General features: G+C 40.7%; 1 protein-coding gene across 9 annotated transcripts in view; it reads right to left on the bottom strand.

Moving 5' to 3' along the window:
• The window catches only part of KANSL1 (KAT8 regulatory NSL complex subunit 1), a 168,145-nt gene that overhangs the window by 132,405 nt on the left and 15,183 nt on the right, over positions 1 to 20,557 (bottom strand). Inside the window, exon 1 of one of the 9 annotated variants that reach the window (XM_019944326.3) lies at positions 7,124 to 7,260. The exons of the other annotated variants lie outside the window; for them this stretch is intronic. The gene's annotated coding sequence lies outside the window, so the exon portion shown is untranslated. Of the gene's footprint in view, positions 1 to 7,123; positions 7,261 to 20,557 lie in introns of those variants that run through there. 9 annotated transcript variants of the gene reach the window in all.

Genomic DNA, 20,557 nt, shown 5'->3' on the forward strand with positions numbered 1-20,557 from the left:
AGGTAAAAACAATCTAACAGTAAGCAGGAACGGGGCTTCCCTGGTGGCTCAGTGGTTGAGAATCCGCCTGCCAATGCAGGGGACACGGGTTCGGTCCCTGGCCCGGAAAGATCCCACATGCCGCGGAGCAACTAAGGCCATGTGCCACAACTACTGAGCCTGTGCTCTAGAGCCCGCGTGCCACAACTACTGAAGCCCACGCACCTAGAGCCTGTGCTCCGCAACAAGAGAAGCCAATGCAATGAGAAGCCCGCGCACCGCAAGGAAGAGTAGCCCCCACTGGCTGCAACTAGAGAAAGTCCACACTCAGCAACGAAGACCCAACACAGCCAAAAATAAATATAAATAAAATAAATAATTTTTTTAAAAAAGAAGCAGGAACCAACAGAATCTAGGACAGGCTTCAACTACCTCAAGTTCCAGTCATTTACATTGCCAAGCACATGCACTCAGACTGACAAACTTTTTAAGTTACTTTTTTTTTAAGTTACTTTTAAACTACTAAATTTGGCTACATAAGCCTTTTGAAGGCAATACCTATCAAAATTTTAAATGCAACTACTCAGACTTCTACCTAGTAACTGCACTTTTATGAACCTATCCAACAGAAATATTCTCACAGATACATAAGAATATATGCACAATTCTGCTGAAGACAGTTCTTTTACTAAAGAATTGTAATACAAAAAAAAAACTAAACTTAAAAGATACAATAGAATATTATGCAGCTATTAAAAAAAAAACTGTTTAGGGCTTCCCTGGTGACGCAGTGGATGAGAGTCCGCCTGCCGATGCAGGGGACATGGGTTCGTGCCCCGGTCTGGGAAGATCCCACATGCCGCAGAGCAGCTGGGCCCGTGAGACATGGCCGCTGATCCTGCGCGTCCGGAGCCTGTGCTCCGCAACGGGAGAGGCCACAACAGTGAGAGGCCCGCGTACCGGGGGGGAAAAAAAAAAAACTGTTTATATGTTGATGTGAAAAATCTCTATGATATACAACTAAGTGAAAAAAAAGACCAAGCTACGGGGCTTCCCAGATGGCGCAGTGGTTGAGAGTCCGCCTGCCGCTGCAGGGGACACGGGTTCGTGACCCGGTCTGGGAGGATCCCACATGCCGCGGAGCGGCAGGGCCCGTGAGCCATGGCCGCTGAGCCTGCGCGTCCGGAGCCTGTGCTCCGCAACGGGAGAGGCCACAACAGTGAGAGGCCTGCGTACCTCAAAAAAAAAAAAAAGACCAAGCTACGAAACAGGTAAGATCATGTTTGCATTTAAAAAAAAATAAAATTGTTTTGAAGGATAACTACATATCAAAATATTTATTCATGTTTATCCTATTTCTATTCTATCACTGCATTCAAGTTTCCTTCCAGTTTACCTCACAAAAAACAAAGAAGGAAAAATGTATTTTTATCTCATCTCTTCCTAGCAAACTCTAATAATACAAGTATTTCTGAACAATACTAAAATCGAAGATTTCTTGAAGGGTTCAAGCAATTCAAAAGCAAACAAGTTCTTCTTAGGTTGGGGGGGTAGGGGATGAGGAGGGGGTACCTGACCAAAGTCGAGGGATCTCACTGAATCAACCTATCCCTTTAGAATACTGAATTAAAGATTAACTACAAAAAAACAGCAATCCATTATCTTCTGAAATATGCTTAAAGTCTTCAAACATCCTCAGTTCTCCATGGCAATATATGAGCAGTTTAACGAAACTTTCCTGACAGTTCAACTTATCAGACCAGTTTTCTGCAAAGCCTCTAATGCTAGCAAACATCAGAAGCTAAACTAATTAGCTTTTCGCCTCTATCCCTTCATCATACCCTCCAGTGGAGGTGCTAGTAAGCAGTCACAAAGGCCAAATAGCAAGGGAAAGCCTAGATATCAGTTTTTAGCAATTTTTGGTTTACTGCCCTAACAACAAAATTGTAATTCATCTTTTTTATTCCCAAACACTTCCCCTCCAACTGAATTTAAGCAGGTCTGACCCTAAGCTGCTCCCTTTTTAAAAAGAAATTAAGGGACTTCCCTGGTGGCACAGTGCTCAAGAATCCGCCTGCCAATACAGGGAACACGGGTTCGATCCCTGGTCCTGGAAGATCCCACATACCGTGGAGTAACTAAGCCCGGACGCCACAACTACTGAGCCTGCACTCTAGAGCCGGTGAGCCACAACTACTGAAGCCCGCGTGCCTAGAGCCCATACTCCACAACCAGAGAAGCCACCGCAATGAGAAGCCAGCGCACCACAACAAAGAGTAGCCCCTGCTTCTCCGCAACTAGAGGAAACCCACGCGCAGCAACGAAGACCCAACACAGCCAAAAATAAATAAATAAATGTATTGAAAAAATATATACATATATAAAGAAATTAAAAGCTGAGGGACTCTATTAAGTTTAATGCCACTCAAGCAACTTTTTTCCAAACAAGGGCAGAATCTGCTGTACTTAAAATTCAGAGTGAGATCTCATTTGGGATTCCTGGTTCAAGTAACAAGAACCAGAGTTTTTGATAACATTTAGATAAAACTGCACTGAATTTACCTCTACCTTACATTTCCTCACTCTCAAAAGCTTGGGGAGAAACTGTATTTTTAAAAAGTTAGAACTGGAGGAAAAAAAGGAAAGTTTACAGTCAACAACAATAAAATATATAGCTAAATAATTCCCTAGTGGGCTAGGGCATTCAAATGTTACAATTTTATAGAGCTAGTTTAAAATCTTAGAAAAGCAAGGCTTGCAGAAGGTAACATTTATTAAGCAGCTATCCATTGCCAGAGACCACTACCCAACAGATAAACAAAAATTTAAAAGGTATCTACCTTGAAGAGCCTCTCTTTGACATAATGGTTTAAAATCTTCTTATACAATCCTTAAGTTTTTCTTTCAGACTACCCAAGTTTGTTTTTCATTCATAAATATGAACTGTGCTCTCTACTTTGAAGTCAGTTTCCTCACACCCTACATTTTTGCTTTTACTTTTGTTTGATTAAAGACAAGAAAAGCTTAACACACAAAGAAAAAAAACATCTACTTCAGTTCTTTTTGGAGGCCAAGCTTTTTGGTAAATCATACCTATCAGTTTATTTTCTCCTATACATTTTACCCTACATCCTAAAAGGCAGGCACAGGGCATAATGCAGGAACAAATGATAACCGAACTAATAAATAATAGTGACCCTCCCAATCATATATACTGGTCTTTTCCTATGAGCCACAATTCTCTCCACAATCTGCAAGTGACACCCAAGGACACCACTTTCTTTATCTCTTCTTGTGACCTTCAAATATTGGTGACCTCTATCACAGTGTAATATTTGTCTTTTTAAATTCATATTGTCTTTTCTAAGCATTACTGCGGTTCACTGAGTTTTGATCTCACATTTCAGGGAATGGGAAGTACTGATGAAAGTGTCTTGTTTTGTGTCATGAATTATCACACTCCGGCAGGAATATTTTTGCACAGCTTTTAGTATGCCCAGAGGCTAATATGCAATTTATTATGATAGAAACTATAATTTAAACATACATCTTCAGAAGCAACATGAAGACTCAAAATCCAGACTTAATATAGATTTCCAAGAAATAGCTAAAGTCCTTTTTAGGGAAAGGATGTGGTCCAAGTACTCTGCACTGTCACAGTAAAAAGGCCAGGTGTTTGGGGCCATTTTATTTGAGTCACCTGCACCTGTACTTTTTTATAAAGTGATCAAGTAAAAAGGCACTAATGTAAAATATGCTTCCTGAGACCCAGAACAATCTAATCAATCAAGGCAGAAACTTACTTAAAATAGAGAAAGAGGGCAAAGAAAAGGTGCTTTGAAACTCTAAATAAACCACTCAATAATGAGATTTGCTCTGGGGCAATCAACCGAAGACCACATACTTAGTCTGCACTAGTTCCTCCTTTCCAAACTCAAGGGGATGGAAAGATGTTTGGGGTTAAAAAAAAAAAAACCAAAAAAACCCCAATTAATTAAAAAAAAAAAAAGTCTCTCTCTCTCCAGGAAGGAAATCACTTAATTTCTGTGTCTAATGACCTCGCCAAGAAGAAAAAAATAACCCCTACCAAACCCCCCGCCCAAGGAAGATGACTCAATATAAGAGGAATAAGCAATATTCTTTAAACACAGTACTTTCAATGACTATTATTTAGAAAATCCAACATGGATTAGTAACGTTTTTCACATTTTAAAATTGCTTTTCTAGTACTGTAACAAGGTAACTAAGCTTTACTCAAAAAAGTTCCTAATTAGAACCACTCAATACTAAAATACCCTCTCAAATCAGCATCCTCAACCACAATGGCCCTATGTTTACAGATTGCATGAGTCAGGTTATATCAAACAAAACAAATCTATAACTTGTTACTCACTTTAAAATACAATTAAAATCTGTGATCAATCCAATAAAATCCAGAGTAGTAGAGACACTGGTTACAGTGTAGCATGACTAGAAATGGAAAGGTACTGGCAGTGTTTGAAGAAGAAAAAAATAGTTATTTTCCTTTCCTCTCACCTTGATAAAAGTTAAAAGAGAACTAAGGCTTACTCATTTTCTAGCTTCCAGAATTTTCCTCAACAGGATAATGATAAGTCACCTAACAATCAACGTGTGCTCTGCAGGTTTAACCATAGGAATAACGTGTGTAGGCAGGAAGAAAATCATACAAAGATTTAACATCTCACTTTGGTAAAGCACAAAAGTCAAACACTAAAATTCTGAATAAGCCTTTCAAGAAAGATGCAGCAACACTTCTAAATACCTCACTTAAGTAGATTCACAAAGATAAAAGGACCAAAACCCCACCATACCTCAAGGCTCTATCAATACTTAATTGATCACTCTTAACTGTCTACAGATGTAAATCAAAAATACTTTTCATATACTTAAATAAGGCAGTCATCAGAGACCAATCATCTTTACCACAATACAGATGTTAAGAATCTTTGTCACATCTATGTTTCCCTCCAAGTGGTACACACTTGAAAATTAAAAATTGACCACCTCAAATCATGAGATCACTAACAAATACATCAAATATGCTAAAGGTCAAAGGAATGCATACTTTGTAGGATAAACCTAGCGGAAATCGAAATCAGAATTCCATGACTGAGGATAGTTATCCCACATTTATAATACATTTTTTAGATTCCCAAGAGATGAGCATTTTTACCTTGCCTTATTTTTAGAACTACACATCACACTGCACATATCACATGACATGATGTAACTGTTAGCAAAGAAAATGGCCCAAAACCATTGAAAATATACATGGTAGAGGAAACGAATCAATGCACACAAGAATCACTATATTTCATATTGACTTTTTGAAATTTTTTAAACACACGACAGATCTTTTTTCAAATTGGAAACGCGGTTAGTAAGCTCTGTAGAAACAACACAGAAATGTATTCGGTATTTTATAAAATAGGAATTTACCCAACTACGGGGAAAACTGATATGAAGAAACATAATAGAAAAACATTCTTCTAAATCTATAGGATTAGTAGTAAAAATTCTCTGGATCAAAAACGTAACAGAAACATAATGAAATACCTTCAGGTAGAAAACAATTATTACTCAAAAGTGTTCACTATTGTTGCGAGAAAAGAAAAATAGTTTTAAATGACAGGCATGTAGACAATTGAAAATTTCTAAATTGGTCAGACAGTATGCTAGAAAAAGAACTAAGTATAGCCTGTAGAAGGGGGGAGGGGAAAACACACCCACTTAAGCCCTTGTAAATAGTGGTTTCTTTAAAGGGCCCAAAAAGCAGGGAAAATACTACAGACTATTCTGAGAAATGGAAAACATATTCCAATGTTCTACTTTCCATACTTGAAAGTGCTTTAGAAACGAAGTTCAGTAACAACCTATAACTATATCATGATTATGCAAGGCAAAGATTATGTAATTTTATCGTTTATTATAAATGTCCGATTTTAAAACTAAAAAAACTAAAACGTTTTGATCTCTCTAATGGGGAGGAGAGAAGTTCTTCTGGGCTACAATTTAAAAATATAAACACACACCCCAAAACAAACAAAAAAACACAATGATTGCTAGCCACGTGACAAAGGAGATGGCAACACCAGGATTGTGAATGGAGGGGAGGGAGGCGAGGCAGGAGGACTAGGAAGATTTCTCGGAACTTTGGGGACCTCGGGATTCGGGTCTCCCGACCCTTAAGGTACCAAACTCTAGCCCTATTAGTTGTACTGTTAACATTCTCAAGTAGTTTATTAATAGGTCACGAAAAATGCTCCAGTGACCTCCAGAATAAAGGGGGGAAAAACGGAGGAGAAGGAGAGAGCAATTTAAAGTGGCGCCATCATGTCACCCCTTCTCCCCTGAGGCAATCAATAAGCAAGAGTTAAGTAACGTGTTTCTCCAAAAAAAACCACACTGGGATCCCGACAACGGAAAACAAAAGGATTTTTAAGTAAAGCATGGGGGTAAGGCTGTTTATCCTATGGAAAACAATCAAATTATTTGCTGAGAATCAAAAGACAGTCAGCCGGAAAACAGGCCCCCCAAACTCACTTAAAAGCAAATAAATGTCTCTTCCTCTTTAGTTTAAAAAAAAAAAAAAAAACACGTCCGCCTGAGGGAGACTAGATCTGAAAACGTAAGTGACCTCAATTTACAAGCAACAAAAATAATAAATAAATGAAACAAATAACCATCTCACTAAACAATCAGAGTTGTGATACACACCGTGAAACGCGCAAGATGTGTGTTTCGGCCAGAGAAAGGCCTTTTGCAGTCAAGAGAAGTTCAAGGCGAGAGCAAGAGTTTGTTTGGGTTTTTTTTTTAAACCGGAATAAATCGTGTTCTTAAGGCCGCATTTTTAAATAGAACGCCAAAGGAAAAGCTGGCGAACGAGGCGGCAGCTGGTGGGGAAGGGCCCCCGCACACCCCCGCCCTTGGGGCGACTCCCAGCCTCGGACCCGCAGCAGGGAAGCCCGGAGAGGCCATTTAAAGTTCCGGGGATTTTTCCTGCCCTGCCCTGCCTTTCTAGTTACAACTAACAAAGAGAGGGAGAAATGGGAGCCACAGGGAGAGCGAGGAGAAGGAGAAAGGGCAGCGGGAGGAGGAGAGGAGCAGCAGCAGCAGCACCTACCACGTGATGGAAGAGCGTTGCCCGGGCGGATTCAGCCCCACAAAATGGGCGCAGTTTGCAAACAGCCCCCGGCCTGGGCGCCGAGGGCCGGCGGCGGCGGCGGGCGGGGGCGCGCGGCGGCGGCTCCGGCCCGGGCCCGCCGCTCTCCTCCCCCCCGGCGCCCGGAGCCGCCCTGACTTTCCGGGCGGGGGGGCGAGGCGGAGGGGGAGGGGAAGGCGGCGGCGGCGGGGAGCGGCCGCTTTTTCTTCTCTTTCGGGCTCTTTCTCCGGCCTTCCTCGGCTCCGGCGGGGCCTGGGCACGGCCGGGGACAACAGCCCGGCCGGGAGGACGGGCGGGCGGGGGCAGAGAGTGAAGCCGCCCCCCCGCCCCGCACAAACAAGCGCCGCCGTCTGCAGCCCAAGCCCGCACCCCGGCCGCCGCCCCCGGACGCCTCTTCCCGGCCGGGGGGAGCGCTCCAGCCGCCCCCCGCACCGCCGCGGCGAGACGAGTCGGCTTCGCTAAGGTGCTCGGTTCTCCCGCCGGCTCGGCGAGCGGTGGCGGCGGTGGCGGCGGCACTGGGAAAATGGCGGCCGAGCTTCTTTTCCCTCCCCCCCTTTAATCTGAAGCGGAGGGAGAATGGAGCGAGCGAGCGAGCGGGCGAGCGCCGGGGACACGGGGAGGAGGGACAGCAGCGCCTCCGCCGGCTGCGGCTGCGGCGGCGAAGGGCCGCTCCGCCCCGGCGCGCCGCCAGGGGGCGCCCACCGCGCCGCCCCCGCGAGCCTCCAGGAGGCGCGGCCGCCGCCGCCGCCGCCGCCTCAGTCAGTCATGGCTGCTCGCCGCGGCCGCTGTTTCTGCACCTCCAGCTGCGGAGGCCGCGGCGCCGGGACCCAGCCGCTCCCAGACGTGCGGCGGCGGCACGCGGCACTGCGGCAGGCGGGAGCGGACCCTCGCTCCGGCTGGGGTGAGGCTAGCCTGAGGCACTGACGCCGTCACATTCCTTCCGCGCTTGGGCTGACAAGGCCGCGCGCCGGCTGTGAGGGGCAAGGCAGGCTGGCGCGACAGAGCAAGAGGACGTGAGCGAGGGAACTGTTTGTACTGGGTAGTAAATAGGCTAATGCCGTCGGTACCACATTATTCCAGGGCTAAACGTGCGCTGAATCAAGTGGGGAGCTCTCTGACCAGTGAACCGCTTCCTGCCGCCCTTTGTCCTAGCAGCCTGCCTCCTTACACTGCAGCACGCCTGGGCACTAGCCCCAGCGCCACGATCCGCAGCCGCCAGGGTTAAAAAAAAAAAAAAAAAAAAAGCGCACGTCCTCATTGCGCAGGCGCGGGCCAGGGCCCGCGTCGGGCCAGCCCGGGAAGGGACAGCCGGGAGCGAGAGGGGAAGAGATGGCCCACCAGCGCCAGGCCCGCTGGGAACTGTAGTTTTCGTTAAGAAGCACGCGTCTGGTTTTGGGTGTCACGGCTTGGCGAATCCACCAAAGCAGGCAAATGGCATTACACAATGAGTATTTATGCTTCCTGTCTCCACCAAAAGGAAGTTCACTGCTATGCTAAAAGTTTAACAAAGAACTCCACAGAGAAACCCAAATCTCCCGACAAAAAGCAAACTTCCACTTTCCTACCAGAGTTGGTTTAAAGTGGTGGCACTTTATCATTTCTCATGACCAGTTTGTCAGTACAGTATTTTATTCCTTTCCCAAAATAGGGCCTTAAAATAATGGAAGTTTTTCTAGGTTAAAAAAATTCAGCAATATAATGCGAAGTGTCACATTTACACAAATTATAATCCACTATCCTCTAAAACGAAAGAAAAAGTTGCCAAAAGATGAATCCAGTGCTTAGAGGTTTAAAAAAGGAACTCTGGTATTCATCAAAATATTACTTTAAATTACAGAACAACAAAAAAAATGTTTCCAACAATTAAATCATCAAATGCAGCAGATGAGAAAGGTATGTATGCTCTACTACCAAAAAGGAAGATGAGAAACGCTCAATACTTTTTTGTGGCTTACCAAAACCAATATCCGGTGGTATGCGTCACTTCTGTTAGGCCAAAAAACAGCCCAACAGCTTGTCCTGCCACAAATTTTAACTCACTAGCTCCTACAGCATCTACACCTATATTTCCATTTGTACCCTTAAAATCACACTCTTAATCATAGTCATGGTTCTCAAATATCAAAAGAAAGTCACAGGGTCAAATTACACAAGAATAAAAAAAAATATGTATACATATTTGTATACACATCCAAAAGAGATCCTAGGGCTTCCCTGGTGGCGCAGTGGTTGAGAGTCCGCCTGCCGATGCAGGGGACACGGGTTCGTTTCCTGGTCCTGAAAGATCCCACATGCCGCGGAGCGGCTGGGCCCGTGAGCCATGGCCGCTGAGCCTGCGCGTCCGGAGCCTGTGCTCCGCAACGGGAGAGGCCACAACAGTGAGAGGCCCACGTAAAAACAAAAGAGATCCTAGTCTTGGCTTTTTAAATTATAATCCTGGGGGGGGGGTTAGTTGATTGAAAAATGTATACACACATCTCCATATAAATAGTTATTCCACAAAATATAGCAGAAAGTGTTGAACACAATTCTAAAACCAACAGATGGCGAACTAGAGCCCTAATGTGAGGATTCTGAAATCCAAATGAGCAGAATGAAAATACCAAATAAGGCTTAGCCCTTTGCAGTGTATACTTAAATATTATGTTCAAAGACACTCACCACAAAATAATTAATTTTACTACTGCTTCGATTCTTAAAACTCAAGTGTCAGATTTAATTAGGCCCCCAAATAACCAAGGTTATAAAATACATTCTTTTCAAATGATTAAGAAAGAGGTGGAAATGCTCATTTTTAAACATGCATTTTGGGTAAAAGTAAATCCCCACTTTCCCCTTTTCTCATTGCTTAGCCCAAGAGTAGGGAGTTCACAGTGTTTATGGCACTTAATTTCTTTTACATTGTTATCTCGAATCAGATGTCTTTCTGCTCAGACACCAATTTTTCCAAATAAGGACACTCAAAGGTGAGCTACTACAGACACAAAAATCTTAGACAAATACATTTTCCAAAACACAGTGGATGTCAAGGCTGATTACACACACACACACACACACACACACACACACACACACACACACACACACACACACACGGGCTTCCCTGGTGGCGCAGTGGGAAGATCCCACATGCCGCTGAGCAACAAAGCCCGTGTGCCACAACTACTGAGCCTGCACTCTAGAGCCCACGTGCCACGACTGCTGAAGCTCGCATGCCACAACTACTGAAGCCCGTGCGCCTAGAGCCCATGCTCCGCAACAAGAGAAGCCACCGCAATGAGAAGCCCGCGCACTGCAACCGAGAGTAGGCCCCACTCGCCACAACTAGAGAAAGCCCACACACAGCAACAAAGACCCAATGAAGCCTAAATAAAACAATTTATTTTTTAAAAAAAACGCATACTACTCATTTTCCAAATCATTCTTGGAATAGTCACTGTGATTGACTGTCCTCCGATATCCACTCTATCCTAGTAGATTAGTTTCAACCCATTCTCTTTGCCAATGATTGGTTGGGAATGGGCATGAAATGTAATCCTGGCCAATGTGACACGAGTGGAAGCCCACTGGAAGGCCTCCAAGAGAGAAAAGATTCTTCAGTCCTAAAGATGAGATGAGGAAGAAACAGTCCCTTTTCAGGTAATGCTGAACATGACACTTCACACTGCTACAGTCACCTTACAGCAAGCCTGAAGATGCCACCAACATCAAAAAGGGCAGAATGGAGAACTGGCAAGTACCTTGGTCCTTGGTGACAGCATTAAATGATTATATCAAACAATCCTGACATCTGCAAGACTTCTGGACTTCCAGCTACATGAGACCAAGGTAACAACAAACACTTCTTTATTGTTTAAGCCGATTTGAATTAGGTTTCCTATACCTGAAGTCAAAAACATACTGATTATTTTCTCATATTTTAGTGTATTTGTATACTCTAAAATACTTTATGGATAATTTATATTGTCATATTTTATATAACCTATAGACCAGTCCTTTCCTCATATACACAACTCTGTACCCATCCATGTCTTTATCTATGTGAACTTTCTGCCCTGAAAAAGAGGACCATCCCTCCTCACCACCAATCCTTGTTCATTCCTCTCCCTCAATCCACCTCTAATTTATTTTTCCTTCAAGAAAACAGTAATAAGAGAATTCCCTGGCAGTCCAGTGGTTAGTACTTGGCACTTTCACTGCTATGGGCCCGGCTTCAACCCCTGGTTGGGGAACTAAGATTCTGCAAGCCGGATAAATAATAGAATAGGAAAGAAAGAAAAAGAAAACAGTAATAATAACAATAATGTGGATAATTGGCACTGTATTACCCTGCTCTTGGTTAAATGCTCTCTGTAATTCCACTGAGGTTGTTTTCATATACCAATCTTGCCTCCTAAAGCCAGCCTCAAAGCTCTTAAAAGCAGGAACTATGATTATTCCAACTTTTCTGATTTATTACCCTGATCTATACAATAAACACACTCCAAAAAGGCACTCTTTAACTTCTTCACCATATATCTTCTAACAACCCAGAAATTCCTAAGCAGAATATTCTAACACAAATTCAGTATTTCATATGTCCGGACCAATCTCAAAAGGACAAGGGATTATTCTATGTTGTACTTAAAAAAAAAAAAAAAAAGAAAAAGCAATTATTAAAGTAACTCAGGAGAGAAAGTCCTAAAGCCTAAACCGTTTAGTTTCAAAAGGACAGAGACCCAGTTTTTGTTATTTGCCATTGCATCCCAGGGACCTAGTCCAGATATCACAGAAATGAACACATCAATCTATATAAGACAATATTAAAATTATATCATGGAAGAAACATTTTTAAACTGAAATTGGTGCATGCTCTCATGTTAATATTCAGCCAGCTAAATGTGAAGTAGAAAGCCAGGATAAACTGAACCAAAATTGGGAAATTTAAACAAAAGAATTTTGGATATTAGAAGGAATATGGAAGGCCATCTAATATAAACCTCCAGATTTTATTATCAGGAAAATGAAGCCAGGGCTTCCCTGGTGGCGCAGTGGTTGAGAATCTGCCTGCTAATGCAGGGGACACGGGTTCAAGCCCTGGTCTGGGAGGATCCCACATGCCGCGGAGCAACTGGGCCCGTAAGCCACAACTGCTGAGCCTGCGCGTCTGGAGCCTGTGCTCCGCAAAGAGAGGGGCCGCGATGGTGAGTGGCCCCCGCTTGTCACAGCTAGAGAAAGCCCTCGCACAGAAACGAAGACCCAACACAGCAAAAATAAATTAATTAATTAATAAAAGTGAAGGCATTCCATTTGTTAAAAAAAAAAAAAAATGAAGCCAAGAGAAAATAGTTAGGAGACTGGCCAAAGCCAAAGCTGGAACACATGCTGGAATCCAGGTGTCAGTCTCCAATTCTCACTTTCCCCACTGTATCACCTGCCTTCCAGAGTTAGAGCTTCCCAACAGAAACATGCTACTCACCTGGAGAGTAAGAAGTGCAAACATGACAAAGGTATTAAACCTGAACAATACTACCAATTCAGTTTCACCAGTATCAAGATTTGGCCAAGGTAAGTAAGAGAAAATCCTCACATTGTTTACAATAAAGCACAAAGATCAAGATTTTTTTTCACTAAATGGAGGTCTCAACTAATTCACAATATCATATATTCTTATGTATTCAGTCCAATAGCGACAAACTTTCAGTAAGATTAAACAACTTAAGGCATTTGAAAAACTTTTCAATGACAAAGTATTATAAGAATGCATGGTATTCCTTAGTTTCAATCCCACCCAAAAACAAGATAATTTTCTTCCTCATACTAAAGATATATAGGCTCTGGAATTTAGAGAAAGATACTATCTTACCATCTCACCATAGAAGTGATCCAATAACTCATTGAGAAGAAAAACTAATCTTTAGGCAGACTCCTGATTTAACCGTGTTAGTACTGAGAACAGTAACTAAAGTTACAGATTAACCCTGAAAGCACTCCTCAATCTAGAAATAATTTATTTGGGGATATTTAAGAAGACAGTACTAAAATTCAACTGAATACAACTGTATCACTTAAAGAAACAAGTCAGGTTCTCCCAGGCCATCAGCTATGTTAAGACTTAACATCCAAGATTGATGGTTTTCTCCTGTGCAGTCCCAGATTTCAAAGTAGGTACACAAGCACTGACTTCTAATACACGCAGTTTAACCAGAACTTTACATGAATATTTTAATAAAGTTTCTCAAGGAGTTAAATTAAACAAACATACAAAAAACTACTGATTAAATAGACTGATTATTTAGGTGGATTTTAATAAATTCTAATGCTTTGAACTTTAGTATAGAATGTTTTAAAATTCTCCAATAATTAGAATTAACCGAAAAAGTTAATTGACCAAACATAACAGGAGTATTTTAATATACTGATTTTGCAGATAAGGCAATGTCAGATGAAAGAATCTGCATAAGACCTAAACACTGTATTAGATAATAAATGTCAGAACATGCCCCAGATTTACCAAGAAACTGCCTGGCTTCTTTTCCAAATGATACGTAAAGGTAAACATGGAGAACTTCAAGGCAGCTGTGAGCACCCAAGTTGTGGAGGGCCTGATAGTCAGAAGGGGAAAAAATGTTCACAGAGAAAAGGAGGCAACAAGTGCACAAGGCAAAAGGCATTTTAAAAAAAATTTTTAAGTGAGTTGCTGAGTCCAAAGTTAAGATGCAACTTCTAAAATCTTGCTCTGATGGCATAGTGAACCTAGGGGTTATGGAGATAGCACATCACACCTGCTCCCTCCAATAGAGAGGCACACCATTCTTGGAAAGGACATTACTTTTTAAATCCACTGATTCCTGGATTCCTGAACTGGGTTCTCATGTAGTGTGCAGCATACAGCTATGGACTAGGAAGTAACTGAAGCCACTCAATAGACAGGAGACATCTTGCTGGAGTGTCGATTTAATCAAAGATTATAGTAAAATCAGATACACTTTGTTAAACACAAATATATTACAGAACAACATGCAAAATTCTCATTTTTTCAAGATAGAGAAGGAGTCTTCAGAGAAATGCTCTTTTTGTGACAAGCTGCTTTGGACAACCCCAGATCTTGACAGTACTTTAGGAGAAGCAATTGTAGATAAATATGCGTGCCCAAAAACCCTGAACGTGTAGTCCCTTTATACAAATGATCAAACCTGAAAACATCTAATGTAAAAATTGTTGTGGGTACAATATTATAAATGAGACCATAAGCTACTGAGAGAACATGACTGGAATTCAGGAAATGCTAAAGCCCCTGTCTTATCTCTGTCACTCATTTACTAAGAAATCATATATAATTTTCTTAACAGCACTCTTTTTTCATTTCTGAATTAGACTGAAAAAAATAATAGAACATAATATTCAGTATTTTCAGCCATATTCCAAATTCTCACAATCAAATTTAGAAACAAATTTATCTAACAAAATTGTCTCAAATGATCTAGCTCTAGCTTCAACTAATAGAACAACAACAACAAATAGCCTAATGAAACTATATCTTCTATGGTATAAAGAAGAAAAAAATCCTTCTGTGTAGAGGAGGAGAAAACCTACTCACACGTCCTAGAATTTCTATGGTGGCAATGTCAAAATGTGATCTTGCTGGTAACATTTAGGCTAGGGCATTGAATTTTTATAATATAACAACAGTAATACTTGTATTCCTGCCTTGAATGACTTTCTTTGATTTTTCAATAAAACTAGATATCCCCTTAAAGCCCTATTATTAATTCCCAATCATTCATAAACATTTACTGAGTGTCTACTGGATGCTAAACACTATAGTACCCCTGGAAAAAAATGCTAAGTCACCATCATAAACTATGTGGTAGCCAAAAAAAAAAAAAAAATCCTTTCTATTCACTGATATTTTAAACAGTAATTCAAAGCCAAGAAGTAGTAAGAGAACAATCAGCAAAATTTTAGTGCTTTATGCTTCCAATTCAACTCTCTTCTAGCCCTTTTGGGAAGCTTTTGTAGACCACCCTAAGAATGCTAAAATTAGGTGTTATTTATGGCATAACTAGAATGAGGTAACAAAACAAGTACCTCAAAAATAAAACTAAGAGAAGAGGTTAAGGGAACCAAGCAGGAGACAAGGATCTCAAGTGCCAGACTTGGTACCTCTACCCTGAATGCCTCAAGATAGGGAAAAGGTCAAGAAAAGGAAAATTTGTGACCTAGTCCAACTGTATTTAATTCTACATCTTTCTTTCTTTTTTTTTTTAATTTTATTTATTTATTTATTTTGGCTGCATTGTGTCTTCGTTGCTGCACACAGGCTTTCTCTAGTTGTGGCAAGCAGGAGCTACTCTTTGTTGCAGTGCGCAGGCTTCTCATTGAGGTGGCTTCTCTTGTTGCAGAGCACAGGCTCTAGAGAGTGTGGGCTTCAGTAGCTGTGGCACATGGGCCCAGTAGTTGTGGCACACGGGCTTAGTTGCTCCGCGGCATGTGGGATCTTCCCGGACCAGGGCTCGAACCCATGTCTCCTGCATTGGCAGGCAGATTCTTAACCACTGCGCCACCAAGGAAGCCGTACATCTTTCTTTCATTCCCAAATATTTGCTCTTGCCCCGTGGGAAGGCTTCTAGATTTCTTGTGATTGCCACAAATTTAATAACTCATAATTTCTTAAACATTAGTTGTATTAACTATTATCTTCATTCAGTAATTAGGCAATTAGAATTTAATATTGCTAAATGAATGTCCAAAATTAAACCAAAATTATTTCAAGATGAAGTGAGAATACATCTTAACTCATTTGATAAAGCTGTTATCACCCTGACACCAAAACCAGACAAAGACAGCACAAGAAAACTACAGACCAATATCGTTTATGGATATAGATGTAAAAAATCCTCAACAAAACACCAGCAAGTGAATCCATCAACATAAGAAGGATTGTACACCTTTGCTAAGTGTGATTAATTCAAGGAATTCAAGGTTGGTTTAATATCTGAAAGTCAATTAATGTAATACATCACATTAATAAGGAATAAAAACCATACGGGCTCCCCTGGTGGTACAGTGGTTGAGAGTTCGCCTGCCGATGCAGGAGACAAGGGTTTGTGTCCCAGTCCGGGAAGATCCCACATGCCACAGAGCGGCTGGGCCCGTAAGCCATGGCCACTGAGCCTGCGCATCCGGAGCCTGTGCTCCGAAATGGGAGAGACCACAACAGTGAGAGGCCCACATACCGCACAAAAAAAAAAAAAACATGATCATCTCAATTGATACAAAAAAGCATCTGACAAAATCCAACACCCTTTCATGATAAAAACACACAGGAATTGAAGGAAACTTTCTTAACCTGAGAAAAGGCATCTATGAAAAACCCACAGCTAACATCATACTTAATGGAGAAAGACTGAATACTTACTTTCTCCTTAAAACCAGGAACAAAACAAGGATGTCTGCTCTCAACACCCCTATTCAGCATTGTACTAGAGGGCTTCCCTGGTGGCACAGTGGTTAAGAATCTGCCTGTCAATGCAGGAGACACGGGTTTCAGCCCTGGTCCAGGAAGATCCCACATGCTACAAAGGAACTAAGCCCATGTTCCACAACTACTGAGCCTGTGCTGTAGAGGCTGCAAGCCACAACTACTGAGCCCGTGTGCCACAACTATGGAAGCCCGTGCACCTAGAGCCCATGCTCTGCAGCAAGAGAAGCCACTGCAATGAGAAGCCCACACACTGCAATGAAGAGTAGCCCCCACTCTCTGCAACTAGAGAAAAGCCCACTGAAGACCCAATGCAGCCAAACATAAATGAATAAATAAAATTTTTAAAGAAATACTGTACTAGAGATTCTAGCCAGGACAATTAGGCAAAAAAAAAAAAAAAAGAAAAAAGAAATTAAAAGCTTTCAGGTTACAAAGGAACAAGTAAAACTACTACAATTTGTACATGACATAATCTTGTATATAAAAAATCCTAAGGAACCCACAAATAAACTATTAGCGCTAATAAACATATCCATCAATGTTACAGAATTCAAGATCACTATACAAATAAATACCAATTGTATTTTGATACAATAGCAACAAACAATCTGAAATGAAATTAAGAAAACTCCATTTATAATAGCATCAAAAAGAATAAAATACTTAGAAATAAATTTAACAAAGAAAATATAAACCTTATAATTTGAAAACTACAAAAATTGTCACAAGAAGTTAAAGAAGTCCTAATTAAGTGGAAAGGCATCCCATGTTCATGGATCAGAAGATGTAACTTTGTTAAGATGGCAATACTTCCTAAATTGATCTACATATTAATTCAATTCCAGAATATCCAAAACAATCTTGAAAAGGAAGAGCAAACTTGAAGGACTCACACTTCCTGATTTCAAAACTTAATTCAAGGCTATAGAAATCAAAACAGTGTGGTATTGGCATAAGGACAGACATATAAATCAATGGAATATAGTTTAAGAGTCCGGAAACAAACACTCACATTCACAGTCAATTGACTTTTGACAAAGGTGCCAAGACAATTCAATGGGAGGCAAGTGAGGTAGGAGTGGGGTTGGATAGTCGTTTCAGCAAAAGGTCCTGGGGCAACTGGATATTCACATGCAGTAGAATAAAGCTGGACCCCTATCTCACACCATACACAAAAACTAACTCAAAATGTATCATAGACGTAAATATAACAGTTAAAACCATAAAATTCCTAGAAGAAAACAAGAATAAATCTTCATTATCTTGGGTTACACAATGGTTTTTAGACATGGTACCAAAAGCACAAATGACAAGAAAAAGTAAGTAGACTGAACTTCGTCAAAATTATAAAATTTTGTGCATTAAAGGACCCCATCAAGGGACTTTCCTGGTGGCGCAGTGGTTAAAAATCCCCCTGCTAATGCAGGGTACACAGGTTCAAGCCCTGGTCCAGGAAGATCCCACATGCCACAGAGCAGCTAAGCCCACAAGCCACAAATACTGAGCCTGCGTGCCACAACTACTGAAGCCCATGAGCCTAGAGCCCGTGCTCCACAACAAGAGAAGCCACCACGATGAGAAGTCTGTGCACCACAACAAAGAGTAGCCCCTGCTCGCCACAAGTAGAGAAAGCCCATGCACAGTAACAAAGACCCAACGCAACCAAAAATAAATAAATTAATTAATTTAAAAAAAAAGGACCCCATCAAGAAAGTGAAAACAGCCCATGAAATGAGAGAAAATATTTAAAATTCATGTGTGACAAGGGACTTGTATCCAGAATATATAAAGAACTCTTAGGACTCAACAATAAAAAGACAATGGAGTTTAAAAATGGCAAATAATGTGACAGAAATAGACATTTCTCTGAAGATACACAAATGGCTAATAAGCATATGAAAAGAGCCCATCATCATTTGCTATCAGAAAAATGAATTCAAAACCACAATGAAAAAAGAAAAAACCACAATGAGATACCCCTTCACACCCACTAGCATGGCTATAATCAAAATGATAAACAATTACAAGTGTTGACAGGATGTGGAGAAACTGGAACCCTCACAATGGGGTATATCCATACAATGGAATATTACTCAGCCATAAAAGGAATGAAAAGCTGATATATGATACAACGCGGATGAACCTTGAAAACATGCTAAGTGAAAGAAGCTAGTCACAAAACAGCTCATACTGTATGATTCCATTTATATGAAATGTCCAGCAAGGACAAATCATAGAGACAGAAACTAGATTAGTGGCTGCCAGGGGCTAGGGGACAAAAGGAAATAGAGAGTGACTACTAATAGATACAGGGTTTCTTTTGGGGGTGTTGGAAATGTTCTAAAATTAGTTTGTGGTGATGGATGCACAACTCTGTCAATACACTAAAAAAAAATTGTATGTTTTAAATGGGTAAATTTTATGATATGTGAAATGAATATCAGTAAAGCTGTAAAAAAAAAAAAGATGAAGCCAAAATAATACTTAATTTCTAAACTTCACTGTGCAAAAACAATGTTAAACTACTTGTAAAAATATCAGAAGACAAGCCGTAATTCTGCAATTTATTTCCACTTGAGAGATTACCTCAGAGCACTAATGTGCTACCATGTTACACTTGCAACCTCACTGCCAGCAGTATATATAAGCAAAAGTTAGGTCCTCGTCAAACTCAAGTTATTCAACTTACTCAAGTAAATTATTCTAAATTACTTTATGTAAGAATGAAATGAGGAAGATACAACATGTCACAGATAAAATCAGTCATCTATAGGAATGATACAAACTAGGACATCAGTAAGCCAGTGAAGAGTTTAAAGAACACAAAATCCTATTCCTGGAAGAGTTATCTTCAGTGAGATAGGAGTGGAATGTATTATTATTTTAAAAGCTTAAACAAAAGTAGCAATACTATACTCTGCCCAAAGATTATTATAACAGATGGTTGGCAAGGCTTCTGTAAAAGGGTAGTTCAAAGAGAAAAAACTTGGCTTTGTCATTCCCAGTTCTACCTGGAGTATAAAGAAAACTGCCCTGGTTCACAAATACAGGATCTGAGAGGAAAAGCATGTGCTGAACAGGAAAGAATATGCTGATCAGTCAACTCATTTCCGAGCCAGATTGATCATTTTATTTTTGCCCCTATAAATCAACAATTTATTTTTGTTTCATGGTCCAATCAATATAGATGTGATTAGCAGATGAACTATCCCCTAGCAATCAACAGATTGATGTGATTAATGCTAGACTGGCATTCAAGTTCTAGTTCTACCACCAAGCAGTGATGTGACTTAGGGCAAATGACTTCACTGCTCTCAGTCTCCTCATGTAGAAAACAAGACAGCCTGACTAACTTAAACCAAGGTTTCTTCTCAACTCTAAAGCTCAATGATTCAGAAACCTGAAAACTACAATAGTAACAATGATGTGTGGTTCAAGAATCTGTGTGTTCAACACTACAAAACTTCTTTGAAGGGAACTGATATAAAAATTTAAATAACACAATAAATGCTTTCATAAAAAAAAATTAGAACCTACTAAGACATACACATATAACAGAACTTGGTTCTAAATTATAATCAGAAACTGACATATGTGACTCACTAGTAATAGAGATAAGAAACACACTTAACCAATATTCTGTAAAGTCAGGAAAAACTAAAAATGTATTATATGGTTACCCAATTTTAGAAGGAAGATCTAGACTTTGGCTAGATAAAACTAAAGTTATGTTTAAAAGGCAAATGTGTAATACAAAGCATAGAGATGGACTTTAAAAATACTTGACTGTAAGAAAGCAAAAAAGTCAGATGCTCTAACAAAATGTTTAAATTGCTAAGTAGTGTGGGGGGAGCGGAGGAAAGTAGGGGTGGGGAGAGGAGAAGGAAAATAACTTTTCTCAAAATAGACAATAAAAATGAGGAAAAGCA

The sequence above is a fragment of the Tursiops truncatus genome, chromosome 20 (genome assembly GCF_011762595.2).
Source record: "Tursiops truncatus isolate mTurTru1 chromosome 20, mTurTru1.mat.Y, whole genome shotgun sequence".
Lineage (NCBI taxonomy): Eukaryota > Metazoa > Chordata > Mammalia > Artiodactyla > Delphinidae > Tursiops > Tursiops truncatus.